Genomic DNA, 26,386 nt, shown 5'->3' on the forward strand with positions numbered 1-26,386 from the left:
TCCCTCAGTCTGAAAGCACCCCGCCTCCCCGCATCATTGGGTCTTTAGTTCATTGGCATTTTAGGACCCAGGCCAGTTGCCTTGCAGAAAAATCCCTCCATCTGCACTTGTCTCATCGTTTTTCTCATGATCAGATCCCATGTAAACCATCTTTGATCAAAACTATAGCACAGGTAGTGCTGGTGCCCCAGAGGGGGACATGCAGTGCTATATCTCGAATGAAGGGGTGTTTGCCAGGCTGCCCCACTCTACAGGAATGTCCTGCTGTCAACAATAAGTACCACTCTGAGACCGTGGCTTGCCAGAGGGTCCCGCTGGTCCTGCGTAGAGCCAGGTGCCATGCTGGGGCGCCATCTGCTCGCCTGCACTCAGCCCCTGCTGCCCAGTCCACCTGCCTGGCTTCTGTGCATCCCCCAGCCTCCTTGCCTGGACCAGTGCTGGTTTTTCAGGTTTGTTGTTGGAAGTCTTTTTTAAAGTCAGAGGACAACTCAAGAGTCTTAGGAGCTCCCTTCCCCAAACAGACCAGATCCCTTAATGTTAGGTTGAATCAGATGTTCCTGGATAGTCTTCATCATGGTTTAGGAGGTGGTCATGGATGTGTTCTTCACGGTCGGCACACCCACACCGAGCTGTGTGCCCACAGTGACCCGTCTCCCAGACCGGGGTAGGTGGGTCCTGCAGCCCGTGGTACCCTTAATGCCCTAGTAGATCTCGACATACTTTCCAGAAAAAAACCAAATCTGGATCTAAGTCCACACTCCTAAGCCTGCTTTCTGTTCCTTTCACAGCCCCAAGTTGGAAGTCAATGTCCTGTCAAGATGGGAATAAACTTGTTAGTTAAGTCAGGAGCACCTGCTCCTGTGTGACTGGAAGCCAGTGGAGAGGACAGAGTCCCCTGGAGCCAAGCACTGGGCTCAGAGGCCTCGGTCCCTGCTCTGGGCCAAGACAATGGAGGCTGGACCTCTGAGTTTTTACTCTGAGGGCAGTGATCTAACATGAGGCACTTAGGACAGGAGAACCCCTCACCCAACCCCGAGTTCTGCCATTTACAACATATTCTGTCCCTTGTAGCTGGCCTGAGTATCCCAGCCTGCAGCATGTTTCCATGGAACCTGTTTCTATGGAATCCATGACTTCTGGTCCTGGTCGTCTGTTTTACACGTTGGGGCCCACACCCGCCCTCAGCCCTTTTCCAGCAAGGAGGCTCTGCAGTGGGTGAGTGGGCCCTGGAGGGAAAACTGGTCCTCCAGTGGCCTGGCTGTCCCGTGTCCTCCACCTGCTCCCTGTCCCCACTGAGTCGGGTGGGGCAGGGCATCCTCCCCATTCACTGTGGGCCTTGTGTGTGCAGTGAGGGCAACCTGGCCCAGTGTGGCATCTGCATGACATCATTCTGAACCTGCAGCATGGATTGAGGAGCCATACTCCAGGTTTTTACTATATGCAGAGGGGGTGGGGGTGGGAGTGATTTTGTTGATTGTTCTCCTTTTCTCAAGTTCATCACGCAAAAACACTTGCTAACCAGGAACTTGGCTGCCCTCCGTGGCCATCGGCCAGTCTGTCCCAAGGTGACCTGTTTGGAAAAGTGCTGAGACTTGAGGCCTTGGATTAAACGTCCCTAAAAAAAAAAAAAGTCCCTGTGCCATGGCCTGTCCTGCACAGGTGGGTGGCCCATGGTCCCTGAGCACAGGCCTGCCTCCTGGAGCCCGAGAAAGAGCTTTGCAAGAAATAGTTTGGGGCCCAAATTGGCGGTCACTCACCAGGGGGTAGGAGGCTTGGCCTGTGCCAGGTCCTGTCTCGGAAGGAGCTTCTGGCAAGGCCCGTGTCTTGCAGACGCAGCCAGCTGGAAGGAAGCACAGGTGTGGGAGAGGGAGGGGGCTTAGGAGTTCGGGGGGCTTTCTGGCCCCCACCTGGGGCCCCAGCAGGGTGACAGCTAGGCAGCTTGGCAGGGGATCTGGGGCCCAGGACAGGGCTCCTTACACCCTTGGGTTAAGTTGGAGGTCGTCCTCCGATGGGAGCAGGACAGGAACTTCCTTCCCCTGTACATTTCTTCTCTGAGCTCTTCATTTGTTTTAACTCTTTTAGCATGTTAACACTCACTAAAAAATGGAGAAGGAAATGGAAGCCCACTCCAGTTATTCTAGCCTGGGAAATACCATGGACAGACGAGCCTGGTGGGCTACAGTCCATGGGGTTGCAGAGTTGGACACAACTGAGCAACTAACACTCTTTCACTAAATAAAAAAGGATAAAGTGTTTGGGGTCTAGAGGAAGAAGCTAAAATTAATGGCAGATCAAGAGTGGAGGTTTTTGCAAGAAAGTGTTGGGAAACAGAGAGGAACCATAAAAGGCGCACATAAACCTCAGTACTCAGCCGCCAGGAGGGGCCAGCTGGGGCCTGGGAGGCCCAGGCATGTCCTTGGCGGACAGTGGTATTTTGCCTAGGCCTTTGGCTGGCTGAGCTGTTCGTCTGAGATGGGGGGAGGGTCTGGGAGCTGGGGGGTTAGTATCTCATAGTAACAAACCTTACAGGTTTTCACTAGGGGGAGAGATAATAAGTGTGGATTAATTACACAGTTGCCACTGATACTAATCTGAGCTGTATGGTGAGTGATAGGCAGTCTGGCCACTTAGGGGCCCTGCCTGCTTCCCTGACTTCTGCCGTTTGTCCTCCTTCCCCCTTTGGGCCACTCTGGTTTGTCCACTGTTCATGGGTAATCCTCTCCCACTGGGCATGAGCATGGTGGGGCAGGCAGGTGGGGCTCAGGCAGGTCTCCATCCATCACTGAGGTCTCACCCAATTCCCATTCTGGAAGGACTTCCCCATGTTTTTTCATCAGTTGTCATTTTTGTCCCCGAGGACAGGGAGTGGAGGGTCAGGAGGACCTGTTGGGACTCCCGCTCCTGCAGCCGTGGATGCTCAGGGCCGTTACCCCCGTTTCCTTGTCTTTTCTAGAGAACCCCTTTGGGCCACTTGCCTGCAAATCCTGTGGCCTTTGGAATTCCCTGGCAGCCCAGTGGTTATGGCTGTGCACTTCCACTGCAAGGGTTGCAGGTTCAATCCCAGATCAGGGAACTAAGATCCCACAGGCCTCATGGAGCAGCTAAAAAATAAAAAATAATAATGTTGCTTTGTTGTTTGGCCTAACGCACCAGGGTATTCCTTGGGATAGTCTGAGGGACTTTGCAGGATGCCACCTTTTATGATCATGAAATGTCATTCAGTGTTTTCTCTGAGCCCTCTTCCGTGTGGGGCCTGAGCATTCGCTGCATAGGCGTCGTGCTGTTGTGTTGGTGATCGCTGTTGTGTTGGTGATCGAGGTGGTTGCCCTGAGTTACCATCAGGCCTCTTGGGGTTTGCAGGAAATTCAGCCTTGTCTTCTTTGTTGTTGTTCAGTTGCTAAGTCGTGTCTTACTCTCTGCGACCCCATGGACTGCAGCACGCCAGGCTTCCCTGTCCTTCACCATCTCCCAGAGTTTGCTTAAACTCATGTTCATTGAATCGATGATTCCATCCAGCCATCTCATCCTCTCGTCCCCTTCTCCTTCTGCCTTCAGTCTTTTCCAGCATCAGGGTCAACTCTTCACATCAGGTGGCCGAAGTATTAGAGCTTCAGCTTTCAGCATCAGTCCTTCCAATGAGTATCCGGGGTTGATTTCCTTGATATGCTCTCCTTCCTGAACACTGGACTGGGTGTTACCTGCTCACATCCTGCTTTGGACAGGTGACATCAACCTTCAGTTCACTCACTTGAGCCTTTGAGAAATGTCAGTCTTGATCTCCCTTCCCCTGATCATCTCCCTAACTTGTGACCTAGTTGTCTTAACTTCTTCCATGTTCAGCTCCTCCCATCATGTGTTCAGCTCTGCACAGGGCCTTGGGAGATAGACACTGACACGCATGTGTGCACGTGCTGTGCATGCTTATGTGTGTGAATGTGGTCAGCCTCCTGCCAAAGCTCAGGGCAGTTGTTTCTTTGGAAGGAAGCCTGTCAGGAGGCCTCTGGCCAGGTGGCTCCGGCTGCAGCAGGTGTGTCATCACGCCCAGCGTCACCCTGCAGGAGTCTGGGGAAGGCACAGTGTGTCCAGAGTGGCTGCAGGGGCAGCAGGGATCCTGGAGCTGTGCTGGAGGGTGTGACTCCCTGAGCGGCAGTAGGTCACTTGTTCTGGGCTGTTCTGCCCTGATCTGGGCCAGCAGCCTGGTATGGGGGTCTGGCTGTGGCTGACCTGAGCTAAGCAGCAAGTCCAGCCTGGTCCTCACATTTCCTCCTACTTTCTCTCCTCCCTTTCCTTCACCTCCTCCAACCCTTCCTTTCCCCCAACCTGGGATCTACACACACTGCCAAGCATTCCAGTCCTGGGCAGAGGCGGGTGGGTGCACTGGGGAGCAGGCCCAGGACGCTGGAGAAGCCCTTCCTTTGTGCTGTGGCCTGGCTCAGCCTGGGAGAGTGGCAGAGGGCTGGGGTGGGGCTGTAGCTTCCTCCTCGGTCTTCTGGGCCCCTGGGGACACCCAGGCGGCCTTTCCTGTGAGGTGTTGGAGGTGGCAGCCTAGCTGTTCCCAGTCAATGGTCAGCATCCTCCTACACAGGGGAGGGAGAGGTAAACACTGGGTTGCCTTGGCAACCGGCTGAGCCAGGGCTCAGAGTGCTTGTGGTGAGAGAAGCTCTCATTGTCTCAAGTTTCTGGGATGGGCTTCTATTTTGATTTTTTTTTTTTTTTCCCTTAGCTGGAGTGACTAAGATACCAAGATGCCTGACCTGGTTCCTAGAATTTCTTAATAAACATTTATATTCCTTTTATAGGAGGCATGTTTCTTCCCATGATTCATAGGCTTTTTGTTTTAAACCGTGGAGAGGCCCTGTCATGGCCAGGGAAGGGGCGGGGGTGTGCTATGGCCAGGTCCTGGCCCGCGAGTGCTTACTTCAGCACTGCCCAAGGACTGTGTTGACTTTGGGGTTGATGAAGCTCCCTGGAGAGATTCGGGGAGATACCTCTCTCATCTCAGGGTGTTCAGAGCCCCATAACATGCGTCCAGAAGTCTGTCTAAGCCCAAACAGTGCCTTTCCCCCCACCCCCCAGATGCCAGGCTCTCCTGGGAGGCCAAGATAGGAGCTCATGTATACCTTGATACAAGGTGTACTTTGGTGTTTGCTCTTAAACCTTGCTGCTCTCAGAGGTGGCTGGGCTGGGTATCCCTGGGCTCGAGAGAGTCTGGCCAGGAGGGGGCACCTCGCCGGTGACACTCAGTGACAGGCTCTCCTACGGGCCTCTCCCTTGACCTGGCACTGCCCTGCTCCATCCACCCCCACTGAGGAGGTGCCAGGTGAATCTGCAAGGAGCCTGACCTTGTTGGTTTTATCATGCATAGAGCAGACCCACGTGGCCGTCTACAGAGTCGGGCCAGGCCTGTGTCCAGGGCCAGTCTTTGTAGTGGGTATGCAGGCCTCTTGGCTCCCTTCCCTCAGCACAAGACAGGGCTGCCTCGTGGGCCCCCCACCCCTAGCTTTCCTGCATGAGAAGCAGCTCCCTACAGAGGCGGCTCTTGGGGTTGCAGGGACAGTGTGTTGGGGGTCCTGCCATCTGTAAGTCCTGACCATCTGGGCTGTGGACTTGGAGCCACGTTGTTGCTATATCTCTGGTTCCAGCCCCACAGAAGCGTCACTGCACATGTGTTGTGTCTTAGTAACCTTGGTCAAGAGCCTCTCAACGCTTTGTTTTCATCAGAGGAAAGGTTTTTTGTCTGATTATGTGCTGTCGTTTTAACGGACGCAAAGTGTGGTGCGATGTTGGCCTGGGAGGGAGAACAGATGGAGCTTGGCTCCAGGTTCTCAACTGGGCAGCAGGTTGGGCCGTGCTGACCACTGACCCCTGAGAGCGTGCACAAGGCACGTGGTGTAGGGGGTGTGTGTGTGTGTGTCTGTGAGTGTGTGTGTCTATGAGCTCATGTGTGTGCAAGTGTGTGTATGAGTGCATGTATGTCTACGAGTGTCTGCTAGTGTGTGTGTGTCTACGAGTGTGTATGTGTCCACAAGTACATGTGTGTCTATAAGTGTGTGTGTGTGTCTACCCCATGAGAGCAGGATTCCCCTCACTGCTGCATTGCTTTTGGGTACCTGAATTAACAGACGTTTTTGCTAACTTCTCTTTTGAAGAGAGACGGATGACTTAGAATGACTTTTTGAAGTAGGTTCCAGCTCGTGCGTCGCAGCCTCCCAGAACCACCCCAGGGCTCGTCGTGTAGGTGAGCTGTGTCCCAACCTCAGCTTGGGTCTGTCAAGGGCCCCTCCATCCATTCCGGGCCACAGAAAGGCGGTGGAGATCCTGTTGCTATGGAGATGTGCTACCCAGAGTCTGTGCTCAGGCTGAGGAGTGGCACCCCCGCAGGTGAGCCTCACTGGTTACTGGTTACCAGGCACTCAGCCCTGACCACACACTGTAGGACAGGAGCCGCCAAACTGGAGCCTTGAGGTAGAAGCCCAGGTCCCCATCCCCAGAGCAGCTCTGAACACGCCTGGGCCAGGGGTGGGAGCAGGGGTGGCATCTTCCGCCTCCCTGCTGCTGGGTATCACTGGTCTTGACCATCTCAAGGTGATGAGTAGCAGTGCCAGTCCTGCCAGGGCACTCCACCTGGATGGACAGGCCCTCTGGGTGGGACTTCCAGAAGCTGGCCATGTTGGGAGAGGGGCTCGCCTTGGGGAGGCCCCCCTGTAAACCGCAGCCTCTTCAGTTGGAAGGACAGAGGTCTCGTTGGCAGTGGCCGTGGCCCCTTCAGGTGGAGGGCTCTGTCCCCACGGCCAGGGGAGCCCCTCAGGACCACGGACTTCCTGAGCCCTGGGTCTGAGCAGCACCCGGGGTGTTTTCCGCAGTGACTGTTCTCATGGACTCTGGCAATCTGGGGATTTTCTCCACTTTCTTCTCTCTTTTGGGGCTGCAGTTCTCTGTTTGCAGATTCAAGAGTTGTGTCCTAGAGGGAAGTGTGGGAACTTGTTGAGGCCAGCTCATCAGCTGCAGAACCACAGCAGCTGTCCTTCTGTCCTTCTCCTCGAGGCTCTCGCCCTCGCATCAGTGTGTTTGGCATCGAGGTGCTTCCTGTGCGGTCTGAGGGGCCACGTGGAAGGAGCACCTCTGTGCCGAGTGACACCTGGGCACCTGTGTGGCCGTCCTTTCTCTAGGACGTCCTGCATCTAGTTGTTTCAGAGAACATTTGTGGGCATCCAGGTGGGGCAGGGGCTGTTCCACAGGGTCGCTGGACAGAGGAGGATGCTGAGTGACCAGGCCGTCGGTGTGTGAGGTCCCCGAGCCAGATGCCTCCAGCAGCCCTGTACCTGCACGGCCCCGCCCCTTCCTCCGCCCTCGGGATGCTTGCCTGCTTGGAGGTGGTAAGGAGGCCAAGTGGGGTCCAACCTTCTGCGGGCCCAAAGCAGGAAGCTCCTTGCGTCAGCAGCACCCTGGGCCACAGTGATGCCAACCGGGTTTCTTGTGTTAGGGTACGATGTCTCAGCACAGGAAACAACTGGGTACCATTTACTGCTCACACAGTTCAGAGCTTCTGGGAGCTGGCCAGCCGGGTCCTGGGACACACTCTGGTTTGCAGGCTCAGATGGTAGCCCCGTGAACCCCATGGAGGATGGAGTCTTGCAAACCCTGGGTCAGGTGGCCAGAGGGCGCCTTGGCTCCCAGGCTGGGTCTGCTGTCTCCTGGTCCCAGTTCCTGAATCACTTGGGGAGGGGAGAGGTGTCTGCTTCTCCATCTTCCTGGAGGCTGGAGTCATCCATCCCTCAGGGGCCCCCATCCACTGTGCTTGGAGCCTATCACTTCTTTCTGGAGGCTGGCCTCACCCCCTCCCTCCTCTGCATACGGGACCAGTCTGTGCTGACCTCTGGTCCCCCCTTTCATATGGGCGGCAGGGCTGGGGGTCAGCAAAATGGTCTCCTGAGCGTCTTCATCACCGCCCTCACCCCTGTTATCAGGCCAGAGTCAAAACGTGTCCCTGAGTCCAGCCAGGGGTGCTGGGGCGCTGGGAACTGGGAACAGCCGGGCGCTCGGCTGTTCGGGTGGCCTACCCCTGCCCCACCGACATGGGCCTAGCTTGTAGGGAGTCATCCCGCACTCAGGAGCCTAGGCTGGGGGGCCTGTTTCCAGAGGTCGACAGGGAGAGCTCAGGGAGGCCTGGGCTGTCCTTCCACCCCTCCCTGGGGCCAAACCCGGTCATCACAGGATCTGTCCTAAGAATGTGGAGAACGAATCCTTGTTTAGAGGTTTATGGATTTTTTTTTTTCCCCTAAAAGCAGTAGAACCTTTCTGTCAACAATATCTCAGTGGATTCCAGGACAGAAAAGAGCCTAAAGGACAGCTGGCAGGGCAGGGGTTGGGGGTGGTGAGAGGGGCTGTGGCCCGGAGCTCTCCACACCCCTGGAGGACAGTGCTAGCCTCCCCAAGGCTGGGCAGGCTCCTGCCTCCACACAGCGGACACCCAGATGACAGGCTTCAACCCCCGAGGCCATGAGTGGGGTGCACCGATCCTTGGGGCCAGGCCGGGGGTTGGGGCCTGTGGTCTTGGGAAGATGCTTCTGGGCTGGGGATCTGCGTCCTCCCAGGCCTTCACAGACTTGGCTAGGGTGACGGGTCTGGAGGAGGCAGCGCTGAGAACCCAACCACGCCAAGGGGCAGAGTGGGCCGGTCAGAAGTCATGTGAGGTCCCACGTCCTCAGGCAGTGGGGTCCCAGCCACACTGTAGCCAAGGTCAAGGCAACAGGGCTGAAGCTAGGGGCTGGCCTGGCCAGTGGCACAACGGACCCAAGTATAAAGCCACCTGTGTGGGGTGTGCCCCACGGGACAGTGCCAGGGCAGGGGGGTCTTTGCTGTCTTGAGTGCCGCGAAGGCTCGGGCTCCTGCTGGTGAGGGAGGCCTGCACCCCCCCAACATCCTCCCTCCCTGACCGTGGGGCCCTGTGCACGTGCGTGGTGACGGGACCCTTGGGGGTGAAAGGAGGCACTGGGGGCGGGTGAGGAGCAGATGGAGTCTGGAAAATGGGGAAGCTGAGCGGGGCTGATGTCCCTGCTGGGCAGCACCTGCCTGGCTGGGGGTGTCACCGCCATGAGGCCATACTGAGACCCTGGGCGGGGATGGGTTGGCGCCTCCCGTCACGGACACTGCTGACCTGGGGCATCTGTGACAGGCTCCGTGCGCAGTAGGTATGATTACTTGGAGGCTGAGAAACCGGCCAGGGAGGCATGGAGCTGGGGTTTGGTGTCCCCCTCCCCCAGCATCACAGGCACCCCCCTGGAGCTCCGCTGGCGGCACCAAGGCTCCTGAGGAGAAGGCTCCTGCGGCCCACTCTGGGGTCCACCTGGGAGGCCAGGGTCATGGGCACTGGCCCCTGTGCCTAGACCTTGCTGGGCTGATGGCGGTTTGGGAAGTGCACTTCCTGGCACTTGTGGGTTGGGAGAGGGGAAAGGCGGGTCTTTCCAAAGCTGTGAACCAGTCTCCTGTAAGGCGGGGGTAGGGGGCTTGAGTTTGGACTGTGGGGTTGTGGGAGCAGAGAGGCACTGCCCCGTCTCTGGGGGGTAGTCCAGAGGCAAGTCTGGGCCGGAGGGGCGTTGCCTTGGTGATGAGAGCCAGGCTCAGGGTGTGGGCATCCAGGAGCCAAGAAGGGGTGGTGGGAAGGGGGAGTCTTGTGGGGGTCTTCATCAGCAGAGTGGATGGGGGCCCTGAGGGAAGGGCTGGGTGACTCTGGAGGCAAGGGAAGAAGAAAGGAGAAGTGGGTGTCACAATGCCCTTCATGTCCCCCAGGGCTGGGCCCCAGGGCTGTATGCATACCCCTCCCTTCCAAGGTTATCTTTGGAAGAATGCACAGGAGGAGGGAAGGCTCTGGCAGCTTCTTCCTGCTCTTTCTGGGTGCCCCTCGTCTATTTCTGAAGACAGGACCCAAACCCTAGGTTTCCTGCTGGTGGAGGAAAGTGGAAAATGCACAGGACGTGGCGGGATGTCAGGCTGCCCACGGAAGGGTCCAGTTGAGAAAAGAGACAAGGACACGATGGACATATATGGGAGCAGCTGGCAGCCCCTTCTTTCACCTCTGACTTGGCTTTGTGCTCAAGTGACAGCAGAGCCCAAGGTCTGGCTGTGTCAGCCCAGCCTGGTGCTCTCTGAGAAGAGGAGGGCCACACGTGGCATGTGCACATGCGTGTGCACACACATGTTTTTATTGAAAATGATACATTAACTGCAAACAATTTTGGAAAATATAGAAAAACTCAAAAAAGAGATTATGTGATACCCAATTTTACGTCTTCAGAGCAGTTGTCTGGCTCTGTCCTCACCTTTAGGTCTCTTTTCCAAGACTGGGGATGATGGACAGCCAAGCGGAGAAACTCCACAGCATCTCCCAGAAAGACGTGTCTTTTCAGATGACCCAGGCCCACCATCTGTGAACCCGAGGGCAGCTTCTGAGTCGGGTCCCGTCGACAGTTGGAGAATGTGTGCTCCATCCACTTATGACTTGCTGCTGGTGCTCTGGGACTGGGTCAGATGTGTTCCTGTTTCTTGTAAGAAGTAGCTTTACTGGAAACTGTGATTTCAGTGCATTGCACTTGTTTTTATTTCTGATTATAAAAGCCAAGTGTGTTCATGAAAGAGGATTTGGGAAATGGAAAAGCATTAAGAGAAAAAGAGGAAAAGCAGTAACTTTAATCCCACCTCCCACGAGACACTGTGTTAACACGTCTGCCTGTATCTATTTTAACATGAAACGTGGGATCGTCCCATACAGTCATTTTACGTTCGGCCCTTTCCCACTGTGACATTCTGTGGTGGTCACGTCTCCGAAGTGCCAGCAGGCCCCTGGACCTGGCTTCTCATGGTTGCCCTGCGCATCCTCGTCTCTTCGTCCCTCGTGTCCTTACTAGGCCCTGGGTTGCGGGCTGTGATACCTCCAGTGACTTGCTTTCCTGGAAAGCCTGTGACTGACTGTCACCCATGGTGGGCTTGTCCTTGTTATCATCCTGGGAGCAAGCACAGGAATGCGCTCTTAGGGGCAGATTGCCTTCTAGAAAGGAAGAGTGAGTGACCCTACCAGTGATGCATGAGAGCACCCAGCCCAGCACCCTGGCAGGAAGAAGGGTGCTCTTAGATGTCCAAGGACTTTGCAGTGAGTTGAGCTGGCTGGTAGGGAAGGCCCCAGACTTGCTCTGCCCCAGGCCCCTCAGACTGCTCTGCTGTACACCCCACCTCTGGGCCCTCAGGGCTGGAGGGCATGTGGTTTGACCTCGGACGCCGAGATCTCCTGGCCCTGGGAAGCGGCCATGGAAGCTGTGTTCATCATTGACTCAGGCCACACCCACAACTCTCTATCTCTTCTGAGCACTGGTCTCCACAGGAGACCCTCCACCTGGACTCCAGTTCCACCCCTCGAATTACCCGGGCTCCCTGCTCTGTACATGTAGACCTGGTGGCCTAGGTGGCAGCCAGCCGAGCCCTGGTCAGTTTCCGGAGATGTAAATGGCGCTTAGGTCAGTGCTGGGCGAGCGTGGGTCTAGGCCAGCCTGGCTAGGTGTGGGCCAGCACTCACCCTGTGGCGGCTTCAAGGACTGAAATGTGCACACGTGTGGTGGTGGAGTCACCTGTGGTGCCTCAAGCTCATGGCCCTGAGATGGCCCCGGGGAAGGGCCTCCAGCAGCCACTCTGACTTGGGAATGGGCGCCCTATCCTTGGGGCCACAGCCACCCCATGGCCTCTGTGTTCCAGGCCAAGCCAAGCACTGTTAGGAGCGAAGGGGGGCTTTACTTCCCCCTTCCTAGGAGTGCTGGGCATGATTTCTAGGGGAGCAGACCTCCCTGTCCACCAAGCGGCAACAAAGCCGGGCCCCCTCCCTTGTCTGTCTGCAGCCACTGTGCAGCCGGCCCCTCTCAGGGCAGTCAGGAGTCACAGCGCCCTCCTCCCAGCCATGCCTGTGTGCTGAGGGCCTCTGCCTGCCCAACTGTGTGACCCAGCATGTCACAGACCCTTGGGCCTGGTTTCCTCGTGTGTCACCGGCATTCCCCATGGAACCAGGGCAGGGGCTAGTAGGCCTGGCTTCAGGGCATAGTCACAGGGGTTTATGCCAGCCCTCCCTGGAGCAGAAGTCAGCCAGGCTAGTGCCAGGGAGGCCATCCCTGCGGCCGTGAGAGAAAAGGCCAGCTCGCAGGGCGGCGGCAGCAGGAAGTCCCTGTGGGCGGGAGGAGGGGAGCCCCAGGAGGGGCCAGGCTGGGCACTGTCATCTGGCCGCCCACCCCCGGGTGCCCCCTGTCTGGCTGGTCCCAGCAGGGCTTGGGTGGCGTCCAGATTTGTTTTCATTTTCAATTCCCTTTATTGCTCAAACCACCTCAGGGCCACAGAAAACAAAACCGTTATCCTCAGCCGACCTCAGTTCCCTGGCCTCAATTGTTTGCCGTTTGCTAATTTTAGCTTCTGATCATTTCCACCCTCATCCTCCCCCCCAAAGGGAGACACACACCAAGAATAGCGCCTGGATGGGGGGCGGTGTCTGCGGCCAGAGTTCCCACAGCCATCTGGCCGCAAGCGGGGGTGGCCGGGGCCTGCAGTAGGACCCTCAGGTCCTTTTGGTGGGGATCCTGCATCCACAGGGCTTGGATGTGAGGAAGAGGAGGAGGACTCTTCTGAGTCTGTTTCTCCTTTTAAACAGAAACCAGGCTCTTTCTGGGAAGTCCCCCTCCCTTATGACCTCACCTGGCTCTTGGACCCCTGGAGACAGCAACTCCATAGCACTCCCCACTTCCGGACCGAGGGGGCTCGCACAATCCAGGGGCCCATGTGGCGCTTGGCAGGGAAGGCTCAACCCCCGCCCCAGCACCAGGGCTCCCGCCCAGCCTGTAGGCCGCCACCCTGGCCTCCATAGGGCGGAGCTGGAGCCGCTAACCAAAGCCCAAGCCTAGGGTGCGGCAAGTAGGCCTCAGGCACTGGAGGAAGGACAGGGTCCAGTGAGCAGGTTGGCCTCTGAGCCAGGCCTGCTGGAGGAGAGAGCAGAGCCTTCAGCCTTTGATTCTCTGCAGGGTCTCCAGGCACCCCTAACATGTCAGGGCCCCGACTTGGAGACCAGAGTCTGGCATGTCTTGGGCTAGAGTAGTGCTCAGTAAGATGGAATAAAGACGCAGAAGCCCAAAGCCCCCCATCCTCCGGTGACCACAGAGCTGGGGAGTGGGGAGCCCCCCACCCCGCACCCACTGACAGAGCTGCATGGGGAGAGCAAGCAGCTCCCAAGACAAGCACACTGTCAGAGCTGCTCTGGACACAGAGTTTTACAGAAATCAGGAGCAATGACTGAAACAGCTGAGAGCTTGTGGGGTGATGCGGGCTGGCAGGGATATTTTCTGGTGGGGCGGAGCAGGCACCGCGTCCACCCACTTGGTGTCCTCTGTGACTTTTGCAGACGGGTGATGAGGCCAGCACAGCAACTCTCCGAGGAAAGGCTGGGCTGCCAGGAATGCTGAACCTGTCCCTCCAGTATTATCAGAGTCACTCGGGGGGGGGCAGCAGGCAGGACCCAAGGCCTGCATCCATGTCTTGGCTGTGACCCGTCCAGAGGCAGCCATGTGGCCTCTTTGGTGGTGACCACCTTGCCCCACTTCCAGGTCACAGTTTGGGGTGTTATCCCGCTCACCTTCAGAGGTGTTCAGGACTAAGAGATGCAGGCTGCAGGTATTGCTCACGTTTCTTTTCCTGAGAACTAAAGTTGCCCTTCTGAGAAAGAAGGTAAAAAAATAAAAAATAATAAAGTTGCCCTTCTGCCTGGTTTTCTCAGCGCTGCTATTACTGCCGCGTCCCCTTGCCCCCTCGTCCCCTCGTGGCTCTCCCCACAGGGTGGGACATGCAGCCTGTCCTCTGGGGGCCTCTTCAGCTCCCTGAGGCTCTGGACTGGTGGTGCTGCTGTCCTGGGATCTGCTGCCATCTAGGCCCTGTTTCTTGGAGCCTCTGCTCCTCAGTGGAGCCTAGAAAGGCTCAGGAGGCTGTTTCTGTAGACCTGTGTGTCTGCAGTGTTTTGCTCCTGGCCTCGCACCTGAGTCCTCTGGGCTGGATGTCTGGTCCTGGGTCTCCTAGTCAGCTTGGGATTTGGGGGGGGCCTTGCTTTGCAGTCTTGGGCCTTTGCTGTGGTTTCTGGCAAGGTCGAGGCCACTCGACTCCTGGTACCTGACACACTCCCCTGTCCTTGGAACTGTGGGTGTGGTTTTTGTCAGGGGTCTCTACTGGGGGGGAGAGTGCACCTAGCGCACCCCCCCATCCCCCCCCAGTAGGCTCTCTTCCTGAACTTGGCCTCACTCTTGCCCACCCCGGGTGAGACAGCCCACCCCTCTGTCCTCCAGCTGTCTGGGCTCCATAACTGGATCTTTCCTTTTCTTACCTTTGCCTTCTTGTCATCCATTTTCTCATCTTTTGCTCTTTGTCTGTGGTGCTGTCTCCATGTTCTCTGACAACTCTGAGATTGGATTTTAATCTCTGCCATATCCCCGTATTATGTGTCTTTGCTTTCAGACTCAGTTTCTGGGTCTCTTCTCTTTAAGGAACATCCTGTTTTTGCTTCACAGATGTCATATCTTACCTCTGAGCACCAGTGACAGCTCTGGGAGTTGCTTCTCCTCACCTCTGCATCCACCAGGCTGCCTTTTTCCTCTGGCCTGCCTGCCCACGCACATCAGAGGTTCTTCTCATGTGTCTGGTGGCCAGTGGTGATTCTGCCCAGAGGCTGGGAGCTGCCTGGGGGTGTACCTGCCACACCACTGGGCAGGACAACCCCTTCCCCTCACAGGCGCCACTGCTGCCTTGGGCCGCAGTGTCCAGCTGGTCAGCTAGGGCCCTCGTTCTTCTCTTGTCCAGAGATGTTATCCAGGAGGGACAGCTAGAGCCCCAGCCAGAAGTCTTCTCAGGGTGCATAAGGAGGCAGCCATTCAGGGAGAGGAGAGTGCTGCCCCTGAGGCCAGTGACGGTGTGACTCTGGTGGTCCTGCAATGTTGGAACCGACATTGTGGGTGAGGAGGACTCAGTCCATGTAGGGAGGACATGGTCCAGCCAAGTATGAAAGGCAGAGTGCATATAGCCACCTCTATCATGAAAATGCACCCAGTGGTTTAATTAGAACTCAATCACTAGAAATCAACCCTGAATATTCATTGAAAGGACTGATGCCAAAGCTGAAGCGCCAATACTTTGGCCACCTGATGCAAAGAGCCAACTCACTGGAAAAGACCCTGATGCTGGGAAAGATTGAGGGCAGGAGGAGAAGGGGGTGACAGAAAATGAAATGGTTGAATGGCATGACTAACTCAATGGACATGAGTTTGACCAAACTCAGGGAGATAGTGAAGGACAGGGAAGCCTGGCCTGCTGCAGTCCATGGGGTCACAAAGAGTTGGACATGACTTAAAGTGACTTAACAACTACAGCAAATTGGGCAGAATCAGTTCCCAAAGCCCATTGTAGCTGCAAGGGAGTCGGGCAGGAAGCATTTTCCCCTGGTGCATTGTTGCTACAGAAGCTAAAGTCATGTCATCTAGAAAAAAAAAAGACCCAGGTGGCAGGTGCTGGGTTATTGGGCACTTGGCTGTTTCTGCTGCAGTCACCACTGGACAGTTCCTGCACATTCATCCCTGGAATGGGCACGCATTCAGCAGGGAAGTATCTGGCTGGCAAAGGCAGCCACTGTCTGAGCCAGTCCTCCTCACACATCTGAGGAACCTTGGAAATCTCTCACTTTCACCAGCATTTATTTTTTTCCCCAATAAATGGGGCTGTGTTAGCCCTTTGCACTATCTAAGAAGAACTGACTGACTTCTCAGAAATAAGCCAGGTAGCCTGGATGAGAGGGGAATTTGGGTGAGAATGCATACATGTATATGTTACGGCTGAGTCCCTTTGCTGTCCACCTGAAACTATCACAACGTTGTTAATCAGCCATAGTCTAATACAGAATAAAAAGTTAGAAAGAAGCCGCATGGTCAGTGCTGTCATGATCCCACAATGTGACTGCAGAGTTTTCTGTAATTCACTGTCTGACTACTATAGTAGTCAGCTCTCCTGGGCTTCTCTCGACTGGGACAGGTTCCCAGACTTTCCTTGTTTCCCTTGACCTTGACCATTGTGAGGGGTGGTGGCCAGGGATTGTGTAGAATGTCCCTCAGTTTGCATTTGTCTGATGTTTTTCTTGGAGTGAGACTGGGTTTATGGCTTTGGGGGAAAAACCCCATAGAGGAGAAGTGCTCTTCTGTGCTTAGTCACTCATGTCTGACTCTTTGCAACCCCATGGACTGTAGCCCTCCAGGCTCAGACTCTGTCCATGGGATTTCCCAGGCAAGAATACCGGAGTGGGCTGCCGTTTCCTAGAGGGGTTCTTCTAGTCACTTTAATCAGTAGGAGAGCGACAGCTGGTATATACTTTGTTACTCAAACATTCCAGCCTTGGCCAGGGCCAGGTCAGGTTGGTTTCTGGGTCCCTTGCCCCTGTCATGCTGACTTCTGTGCACTTCTTCACTGTCTGGCATTACAAGCTGCTTCTGGCTCATCTTGTATGTTTACCACTCCAGTCCCAGAGTGAGCCATGTCTCCAAGGATCCCCATTTATGTTTGTTGTAAAGTGGTATTTAGAGACCAAGATCTAGGTGCTGCAGGTGTTCTTGTTCCTGGAGGTGTCACTGCTTCTTGCTCTTCCTGGTGGACAGAGCCAGGATGTGTCCTCGCCCACAGTCTTCACTCACTTAGCTCTCTGTGTGAACACAGGACAGAGCATGAGTTCACACCATCTCAGATTTGGAGGCATCCCTCCCCCACCCCCACCCCCAGGAAGGACTCACTGCCTCCCCTGGTCCAGAGGCTGTTGCCTCTCTGACAGCAAGACCTAGGCTCCCTCCCCCTGCCTTGCATCCACTTGTTTGTTCAGCCCTAGAGCACATGTGAAGCACTTTGGGATGGTCTGCCCTGGATTCTCCTCTAAGAAGCTGGAGCTCTGTTGAGGTGCAGGCTTCTTCCCTGTCCCTGTCTCCCCACCCACCCAGATACCATGTCATGTGTTTGTAATATGGCTGGTGTCTACTGTCCCAGCCAGCCCCCATCCTGGGATCTGCAGCCTTCTCTCCAGGCTAAGCATTTGCAAACATTCCAGTACATTTCTTGGTGAAGTCCAGTCTATAGGTTTTGGCAAAGCAGAGAGTCTGTAACCACCCTCCCAGTACCAGGCAGAAGAGTTTCATCACCCTAAAAATTAAGCTCTGTGGTCAGCCACAGCCCTCCAACCCCTGGTGCATTTTCTGTCCTTACAGTTTTGCCTTTGACAGAATGTCACATGAGTAGTCATACAAAGTATAGACTTAGGGGTCTAGCTTCTTCTTCGTAGCAAGATGCATTTCAGATGCATTCACTTGGGTGTGCGGGAACCAGTAGTTCCTTCTGTTTTGTGGCTGAATTGTGCTCCACTGTGTGGACGTAGCTCATGTTCACCCCCTCACCCACAGAAAGTGCTGACTGCCAGTGTTGGCTGATGGTGAATTCCCTTGATGAATGCCTAGGAGTGGGACTGCTGCCTTGTCTAGTGAGTCTGTGTTTAACTTCTTAAGAAACTTCCCAGCCATCTTGTAAAATGACCATCCCACATTGCATTGTCACCAGCAGCAAACAAGAGTTTCAGCTGCTCCACCAGCAGGGTCAGTTTTTTTGGATTTTAGCTGCTCTCACTTGTGTATGGGCTTCCCAGGTGGGGCTAGTGGTCAAGAACCCACCTGCCAATGCAGAAGACATAAGAGATGCAGGAAGATCCCCTGGAGAAGGGCATGGCAACCCACTCCAGTATTCTTGCCTGGAGAATTGCCATGGACAGAGGAGCCTGGAGGGCTACGGTCCGTGGGGGTTGCAAAGAGTCGGACACGACTAAACACACACACACTTGTGTAGGGTGCCATCCTCTTGTTTTACTTTCGTTTCCTTGATGACAAATGATATTGAGCACTTTTCACATAGCATTTGCCATCTGTGCATCTTTGATAGTTGAGTTTGGGTCTCTCATCGGTATTATTATACAATCAAGTGTTTGCTTATTGTTGAGATTTTAAAATTCTTTATATATTTTGGATATGAGTTCCCTTTACTCACTTTTAATTTTTATTTACTTTCGGGGGTGCACTAGGGTCTTCATTGCTGCGAGTGGGTTTTCTCTAGTTGCGGCAAGCGGAGGCTTCTCTTGTTATGGAGCACAGGCTCTAGGCACACAGGCTCAGTAACTGTGAGTCACGGGCTTAGGTGAGCCACAGCATGTGGGATCTTCCTGGACCCGGGATTGAGCACGTGTCCCCTGTATTGTCAGGCGGACTCTTAACCACTGGACCACCAGGGAAGCCCCAGTCCCACTTTGTTTTTGATTAGTCTTACATGAAGAATATTTTTATCAAATGAGTAAAGCTGGGTCTTTACTTGTGGTTCCTAAACTCGTGTCCTCACCTTTCTGGAGTGTTTGAGAAGATCTCCAATGAAACTGACTGAAATGTGATTCCCGGGCTGTCTGGGTTGGGGTGCCACCAATCACAGACTCCCACACAGGCTGTTGACGGCACAGTGCTCCTGAGGTGGGAGGATTCTCCTGAGATGGCCGGGAGAGGGCCGGGCCTTAACGGGGCTGCTCCCCTCAGCTCAGGGAAGACACTGGTGGGTTCCCTTTGGAGGCAGTTAGTGATGTGACCACCAGAACAGAGAGCAAAGAGATGGAATCATCTGTTCTTGGGGTTCAGCTCACATGAGTTGTTCATGGCATTACGTCTCCTGGAGGAGATCCCCTGTGTGGAGCAGTCTGGGGTCTGGAAGCATTTGGGGGAGCGGGGGAGGCGACACACCTCACCTCGCCTGTCCCTTCAGGAAAAGTAGGGGGATGTGAGTCGACTGTGTGTGTGTGTGACAGAGATGGCCTCAAACCCTTGTTTGGAGTGGCTGCTGGCCACCTGCTGGCAGGAACCATTGGTATTTTATTCTCGCTGTTAGAAAGGGGACCTTGGGTACAGAAATTTTCAAATTAGCAAAAGCAGGAAAAAGACCTTTCCGAAATGCTTGGTGTGTAGTCCTTCTGACCGCCACAGGCATGTGCACCCATGCGTGTCGGTGAGCAGTGCTCCCTCAGCAGAGACCTGGGTGCTTCCACGGAGACAGGCCCAAGTCTGAAATATCTCTAAGTTTGTTGATCCCCTGTGGTTCAGTGGGTTAAGAATCTGCCTGCAATACTGGAAATGGAGAAGACCTGGGTTGGATCTCTGGGTTAGGAAGATCCCCTGGAGGAGGAAATGGCAACCCACTCCAGTATTCTAGCCTGGAGAATTTCATGGACAGAGGAGCCTGGCTGGCTACAGTCCATACAGTGGCAAAGAGTCAGACACGACTGAGTGGCTGAGCACGCAAACACATGTAGATAAGTGTAAATGTGTGTGTACATCACCATCGTGTTGCGTTCTGACTGTAGAAAGCAATGCAGCTGAAAACAGTAGGGATGGCAGGATGAGGTCACCCCAGATAGCTGTGGGTCCTCCCTGCAATGGCAGCTCTGGGGCACGTGCGTCTCCCCCACACACGGGACAGTGGGGCTGACTGCTCAGGGGTCTGTGTTCCTGGTTGGCCAGTGGGGACAAAAGTGTGTGAGTGGATCACCTCTGTGGTTTGTGAGAGCATCAGAGAGACAGCCAGGCTTGCCCCACACCTACCTGCCCCACCCAACACATGAATCCTGCTTGTGGTGACCTTGGGGGGTGACTCCAAGGAGTGCCACCTTGAGGCAGTTCTCACTGGCCATCCTCAGCGTCAGTCCCCTGCTAAGCCATAGGGGAAGGGGACACCCCAGCCCAAGGCTTCTGGGGACAGTGCCGGGAGTGGGGGCTGCAGAGTGGCTTCTGCCCTCCTTCCTGGCCCAGGTCCCTTGGAAACCTGCTCCAGGCTGGGCCAGAGAAAGGCAGAGGGCCAGGCAGGGTGTGTGGAGAAGGGCCAGCCTTTGTCCCTGGATCTGGAAGGCTCCCAGGAGGGCACTTCTCCCCAGACAGCATGGATATCTTCAGGGAGGGAGAAGCCCAGGGGAGTGGGGGTGGGGCAGCGAGTGGCCTCCCACTCCGTGTGTGCAGCCTGATGTGCTGACTAGCACCCAGGCTTGTGGCAGGGCGATGCTAGAGTCTGCTCCAACAAACAGAATCGGGTGTAACTACCCCATGTGGCCCAGGCCAGCCAGACACTGGCGAGTCTGGTGACCTGGGCTCCTTCCTGAGCATCTTGGGTAGGTCCTCTGTGTCTCCCAACTGTTGTAGCAGAAGTAGGTCAGTGACAGGATTTTTTTTTTTTTTGCTCCCTCAAAAACCAAAAGCATTTTCAGACGATAGTGAAATAAATGGCTTACTTGTTTTTATTCTGATTTACTTGTTTTATGAAATCAGCTCTGAAAAGTCCACCGTTTGGCTTTGTTCTGTTCGAGCCTCATGACTTTTTTTCTGTAAGGGAAATGGCCTACTTCTTGTCCCTGGAATAGGCCGGCTGTAGGCACCAGGCCTGGAGGCAGAGCCCAGGCTCAGGTTTTGAGGGTGCAGCCTCTGGGTGCTCAGGCCTTGAAGACAGACAGGCCAGCCTCTCAGGGAAGAGAGCGGCCTGGCTCCTTCCGCATGGTGGGTGCCGACAGGGACGCCCTTGCCGGGGGTTGGGGGTCTGCCAGCCCTACCCTGAGGAGCCGAGAGGGGCCTTGTGACTCTGTACTGGGGCAGGTGTGGCTCCCCAGGCTGTCTGGATGATGGGCGGTAGCTTCCAGGGTTCCTCTCCTGCTGTCACCCCAGATGTTAGTGGCCAAGGTCAGCATGGGAGGCTGGCCATAGTCGAGCCTGATCCATAGTAGGGAGGGAGGAATTCCTGACACGCCATCCCCTCGTGTGAGCTGGGTGAGGCCATTCTGACATTTGACCTCAGGTCCCATCTTACAGATGGTTCATACTGCACCCACCTGCCTCTTGGGGTGGGTGCAGTCCTGAATAGCGCACCCACGCCCATGCACCATAGGGACTGGTTCCCTGCCTGCGAGGCCCACCCGGGAGGCACAGGGGGAGGAACCTGAGGGCTGGGGGAGGGGACACAGGAAGAGGAAGTAGGGCCAGAGTGCTTGCAAAGCCTCTGCCTGAGAGGAGGGGGTGGCGTGCCCTGCCCCCTGGGCCAGGCCCTCTCCCGGGGGCCCTGGTGGCCCTGCTGACCACATAGAGCTGGCTTTTTGGGGGCGGGGGTAGTGTGGGGCCCCAGCTTGGCCAAGGACTCATCTGTATCAAGGAGCAGTCTGGCCCCCGTGGGAGTCTCCAAGGACTTCTTTGCAGCTACTGGTGACTATCGTCACCCCAAGGTCTCCCCCACCTAGCCTCAGGCTTTTCCATGCCATTCCTGCCCTCATCCTGTCTTTTTTGGTCCAGGAGGAAAGCCTTTCCCAGGAGCCTGCACAGGACACCCAGTCCCTCCCTCTTTCCTGGCCCTGGCAGAGGACTCCTGTTCTCCTGCCTTGAACTTGGGGTTTTCATCCTTGCAGTGGGATGAACTCTCCTGGGTTGCAACAGGAGGATGGGTGGCAGCCAGTGCTTGCCGCATCCACCCACGCTGGTGCTAAATGGTCCATCGTAGGAGAGTGAACAGAGCGACTTTTATGGCAGGAACCTGGGGGGCCTCCAGGCATGATTACAGCCCCAGGTCTGCTGCTGTTGGAATGCGTCTCTGCTGTCTTTTAAGCCATACCAGGTTTGTCACACTGTTTATCAGGGAGAGGCCTCCATCCAGCCGTTTGCAGTGTGAGTGGGGCTGTGGAGTCTGGGTAGAGTCCCAGTCCTGCCCTGGGAACTTGTAGAAAGGTAGAATTTGTGGCTGCCATTTCCGAGTTTGCTTCGGATTTGTGTTTTTAATTTTTAGGTAAACACATTGTATGTTTCAAAATCCAGGGCATTTAAGTCCCTTTCCAAGGAAGGTTCTCCGAGTCCTTGTCCTCCAGGGGCCTAGCTCTCTGCCCCCACCGACTACGGGTCCTGTGTCCTCAGGTGCCCACCCGGAGCATCTCAGATCCAGGCAGATCTGCACGCACATGAAACTTGGCCTCCAGACTGAGCGTCCTGCTTGGGAGCTCGCTTTTCTCTCAGCGCCATCCCCCAGAGATCTTTCCATCTCAGTTCAGAAAGAAACTGTTCAGCTCCTTCTTCATAGGAGTCTGTGGTGTGAGGGTCTGTTAAGTGTATGTAACAAAGCCTAGAAGAGCATGAGTTGTTTTGAGGCATTTGCCACACTGCCACTCACATCCCATTTTGTAGGTGTGCGGGTATAGTCTGCAGGATAGCTCCCCCAGGTTGCACTGTGAGTTCAAAGGATTCACAGGTCTGTCATTTGAGTAGTCATTGCCAGGCTGTCCTCTGCAGAGCTGGTGGCAGTATGTACTTCCATCAGTAAAGAGTGGGCGTGCCAGCTCTCAGCATCTCAGCTCCCTGATAGGTAAGAAGGGGAGTGTCTGTGGGGTTTTGCTTCTGTCTGTTTCCTGATGGGCAGTATTGAGCATCTTTTTGGATGTTCAAGAGTCACTGTACCTCCCGTTTATGAACTGTCAGTTAGAGCCCTCGCCCATTTTTCTAATGGGTGTTATGTTTTCCTTTTAATTTCTGTCATCTCTTCCGGTATTGGAAATTAGTCCTTTGTAACAAGAGCTATGGATATATTTTCCTCAGTTTGTTACTTATTTTTTGCCTTTCCTTGTGACTTTGTTTATGGGGATGTATTTTATACATTTGTAATCAAATTTATCAGTCTTTTATGGCATCTAGATTTTGATTTATAGAAAGAACTTCTAGCATTTAAAAGGAATGTTCTCTCATGTTTTCCCCTAAAACATCTGTGGTTTTACTTTTCCCATTTAAATCTTTGACCCTTTCCGAGTTTATCCTGGTTTACGGTATGAAGCTAAAGGCAATTGTTACTTAGTTGTCCTGACATTTTTGGACCCTATCCCTTGAACCCGTCCTTTTCTGCTTCATAATTTCCATGGTCCTAGAATCTGGTCCAGGCATTTCTGCTGTGCTCAACTGCCAGTCAGCAGCCTGTGCAATGAATGGCATGGCAGACCTGGTGGTCAGTCCCCCCACTTCAATATTATTTTTCAGAGGGTTTTTTTTTTTTTTTTGCTATTTCTATTTATTTTTCTACATGAATTTTAGGACCAAATTACCCTATTCCAAAACAAAGCAAGGCAAAGCAACAACCCAGAACACCTACTTTAAAAATACACCTGCATCAGGAGTTCCTTGGGAGTCTAGTGGTTAAGAATCCACTGTCCAGTGCAAGGGGGACAGGTTCAATCCCTGGTCTGGGAACTAAGATCCCACATGCCAAGCCCTCGGGCTGCAGCTAAGACCCAACACAGCCAAATACATATTTTTTTTAAAATACATCTGCACCCACTGTACAAACATGGAGATACACGGGTCTCCAGAAGGCAGATTTGCTTATTTAACTCGAGCCCCCAGGCTGTGTGTAGCAGTCTCCAGCCAGGTACCTCCTCCCTTCATGTGCTGCCAGCCCTGGCATGTGCAAGAGTGCACAGGAGCTTGTGATGAGCCACATGCGTGCACCACAGCACTGCTGAAGGAGAGCACCCTGGGCAGGGCCAGGCAGTTTCAGCAGAAATGAACACTGGCTGGTGTCTAGCCAGGGACGCTCCCAGGAGCTCCGCCCGTGATAACCACCTATCTCCTCTGAACACCTGTGTGTTCTCACACTAAACCTTCACAGTTACTGTGAGATGCAGCCAAGACAAATGAGCAGGAGTGCAGGTGTGGGAGAGGGGCAGGCTGTGACCTCTGCAGGGGCGGCTTCCAGGCAGAAATCACTGTTTCTGCCCGCTGAGTCCCAGGGCAAGGGGGATCCCACCGGGTGGCAGGTCTCTCTCCAGGGCCTCACCTCCCTCACCTGTACAGTGGTGGGTAAGAGCTTCCAGCCTGGACTCCCCAGGACACAGGCATCCAAGTGTCAGCTCCATGTGGGTTTGTAAGTCACCAGCAGAGGAGTCAAATGGTCTCCTAAAGAAAATAGAAAAGTCAGCTTCCCCCTCAGAAAACAGGCGTTTCTGTTGACCCTGAGGCTGCCGGTCTGGCTTTCTTTGGAGGCTGGCAATTGATCGGCCTCAGTGGTCAGCCATCTGCCGAGATGCGCGGAGTGGGAGGGAAAGCAGGCCTCCAGGGAGTGAAGAACGTGGCCGTTTTGAGGTTAGGAACTGGAAGCGGACGCATGCCGGAGACCACAGATTGGAGCGATCTATTGATGAATGGCAGGCCGCTTGCTGGCAGCCAGTAACTGGAGCCTGGGAGCAGCTGTTTCTCTATGAAGGCCTCTGCCTGTGCCTCCCTCTGACTGGACCAGCCTTGCCCCTCCCCCATCATCCTCCACACACCCGCACGGATGCCGTGTGCTCACCGAGGTGTGCTCTTGTGGTTCTGGGCACCCCTGGACCACTGCTTTTCTGTCCCGGGGCCCCAGGTCAGACTTCTCCCTTTTCCCTTCCCCAGGCTTCCCGGAGCTGGGGCCGGTAGAGCCCAGCACTCACTGCCCAGGTCTGCAGGCGCGGCGCCAGTCCTGGCTCAGGGCACCACCACTGCCTCAACTGCCCACCAGGGGCTCACACACAGAAAAGAACCACGACGTAGTTGCTCTTGGAGCCAGTACCTCCCTCACGCTGCGGAGGCTGGCAAGTTTGGCGGAGGCTGGATGGGCCGAGTCAGGTCACGCGGAGCACACGCCCTTGACGGAGGGCAAACAAGAGGCGGTCTCTGGACCCGTCCGAGCGGAGCATGCGCACTAGTGAGCGCGGCTGCACCTGCGCGAGGCGGGCCCCGGGCGGGGCGCCGTTGCGGGGGTTGGGCGAGGAGAGCCCTGGGCTCCCGCCCGGTCTCTTGTGGCTTCTCAGAAAGAACACGCTGTCCCCGCCCAGGCCTGCGGCTTGGGCAAGAGTGTGGGACGCCCTGTTCCCTGATAAGATGAGGCAACCGCTCTCGGCTGCCTCGCAGGGCGCCAGGGAACATTTATGTAACCCCCGCCCCGCGTGCCCCTACCCCACCCCCACGGCCCACTCCCTGCGGGACCGTGTTCCCCGCAACTGTACACCGCCAGGCCCGGCCCCCCACCTCGTCCCCACACTACATCCCCAAGGATCAGCACCCGTAGGTCCTCAACCTGCCTCCACCGTTAACCTCATCCCTCAGTCCTGGCTCCTTGGGGCCTAGCATTCACTGGCGGGTACCCACTCCTCCAGCGTGGCAGGCCCCTACCCCAGTCCTTGGGTCTCCAAGGCCCGTCACTGTGACCCTGGCCCTCCTCCAGTTTACCTCCCTCCCCCCTGAGCATCCAGTCCCTTTGCTGTCACCCTGCCTCTCTTCACAAGGTCTCATCATCCTGTCCTATGGCCCCCCTCGGCCCACACACCTGCCGCCCTCCTGGCTTCTGAAGTCGGGGGCGGTGGGCAGGGAGGCTGTAGGAGACCTGGACTCCCTTCAGGGGTCTGGGGTCTGAGTCCTTTCTGCGCTGGGCCGAGCGCCCTCCGGTGGTAGCTCGTGGTACCGCTCCTGTGTCTTGATTACATCCTAGGAAGAGGCAGGTGCAGAACTTGAGCTTGGTTTCCTCTCGGCTTTACTTAGTGCATGGGTGGACCCCTCCCGCCCGACCTAGGCCTGCTGGCCTCCCGCCTGACTCTGGGTACACCACATACACACACACACACACACCCCTCACACACACACACACACACACACACACACACACACCCCTCTCAGCCACCATGCCACCTGGGGCCAGTCTCCGGAGCCCCACCCTCCAGAGGTTTTCAAAGTGAGGCCCAGAGACACCTGCAGGTACGGCTGGCCCTTCCAGGGAGCCGTAAGGTCAGCACTATTTTCCTAACAGTAACATTATTTGTTCTTTATTCTCTCAAAAGAATACAGTGGAATATCCCAGAGGCTGTGTGATGTATGGTGACATCACCCCTCTGACAGCTACTGGAATGTGTGCTTGAGTTTAAATTTTTTGTTTTAATTTCTGTGATAAATGTTGATGGACATAACTCAGGTGAACAAAAGCTCCCTCCCACCCTTCCTAAAAGGGTGAGCAGCGCTGTTGGGGAGGACAACCCTGTTGGGGAGGACTCCCGTCCACGCTGCCTTTGCCCCATGCTTCTGGTTCACCTCCTGGGTACCACTTGAATGTCACCACTCAGAGGCCAGCTGAGCCAGACCCAGTGCCGCTCGTTGCCAGCATGAATCATAACTTCTGAATGGTTTATCCGTCTGTCTATGGACCGACCGGCTTATTGGCCGCTGGGAACAGGCTGCTGGAGGAATAG

The 26,386-nt window shown here is 55.3% G+C and overlaps 1 protein-coding gene and 1 long non-coding RNA gene across 2 annotated transcripts in view; one reads left to right on the plus strand and one right to left on the minus strand.

Annotated features, from left to right (window-relative positions):
• KLF13 (Kruppel like factor 13) overlaps positions 1–26,386 on the plus strand; it is a 42,556-nt gene that overhangs the window by 6,659 nt on the left and 9,511 nt on the right. The window lies entirely within an intron of this gene.
• LOC122706274 lies at positions 16,069–24,604 on the minus strand. Its single transcript, XR_006344354.1, has 3 exons — positions 24,469–24,604; positions 23,965–24,074; positions 16,069–16,747 (listed from the first exon to the last, which is right to left on the minus strand). It is a non-coding gene; the product is annotated as an uncharacterized LOC122706274 (long non-coding RNA).

This window comes from Cervus elaphus, chromosome 13 (genome assembly GCF_910594005.1).
Source record: "Cervus elaphus chromosome 13, mCerEla1.1, whole genome shotgun sequence".
NCBI lineage: Eukaryota > Metazoa > Chordata > Mammalia > Artiodactyla > Cervidae > Cervus > Cervus elaphus.